Below are 349 nucleotides of genomic sequence, written 5' to 3' on the forward strand. Positions count from 1 at the left end.
ACTCTGGAGCACCTTGGACATTATGGGCAGAATACGTTTTTTGTCAATTAGCCGTAGAACATCTTTTGAAGGGCCGTTTGGGGGTGCCTGAGTGGCTTACGGCCACACCGCTCTGGGAGCGCCCGATCTCGTCCGATCTCGGAAGCTAAGCAAAGCAGGGCCAGGTTAGTACTTGGACGGGAGACCGCCTGGGAATACCCGGTGCTGTAAGCCTTTTTCGCTTCGCCTTCAAAAAACGGCAGAGGGCGCTTCGGTGAAAGGAGATCTTTTGAACGTCTCTTTAGGAAACAGCAGGGGGCGCTGCTGCTGCTGCTGCTGCTGCTGCTTCTTTTTCTCCCTATCCTGTACA

The 349-nt window shown here is 54.2% G+C and overlaps 1 non-coding gene across 1 annotated transcript; it reads left to right on the forward strand.

Annotated features, from left to right (window-relative positions):
- The first annotated feature begins 94 nt into the window (after positions 1–94).
- On the forward strand, positions 95–213 carry LOC123967062. Its single transcript, XR_006824179.1, has one exon. It is a non-coding gene; the product is annotated as a 5S ribosomal RNA (ribosomal RNA).
- Positions 214–349: the final 136 nt, after the last annotated feature.

The sequence above is a fragment of the Micropterus dolomieu genome, unplaced genomic scaffold (assembly GCF_021292245.1).
Source record: "Micropterus dolomieu isolate WLL.071019.BEF.003 ecotype Adirondacks unplaced genomic scaffold, ASM2129224v1 contig_14956, whole genome shotgun sequence".
NCBI classification, from domain to species: Eukaryota; Metazoa; Chordata; class Actinopteri; order Centrarchiformes; family Centrarchidae; genus Micropterus; species Micropterus dolomieu.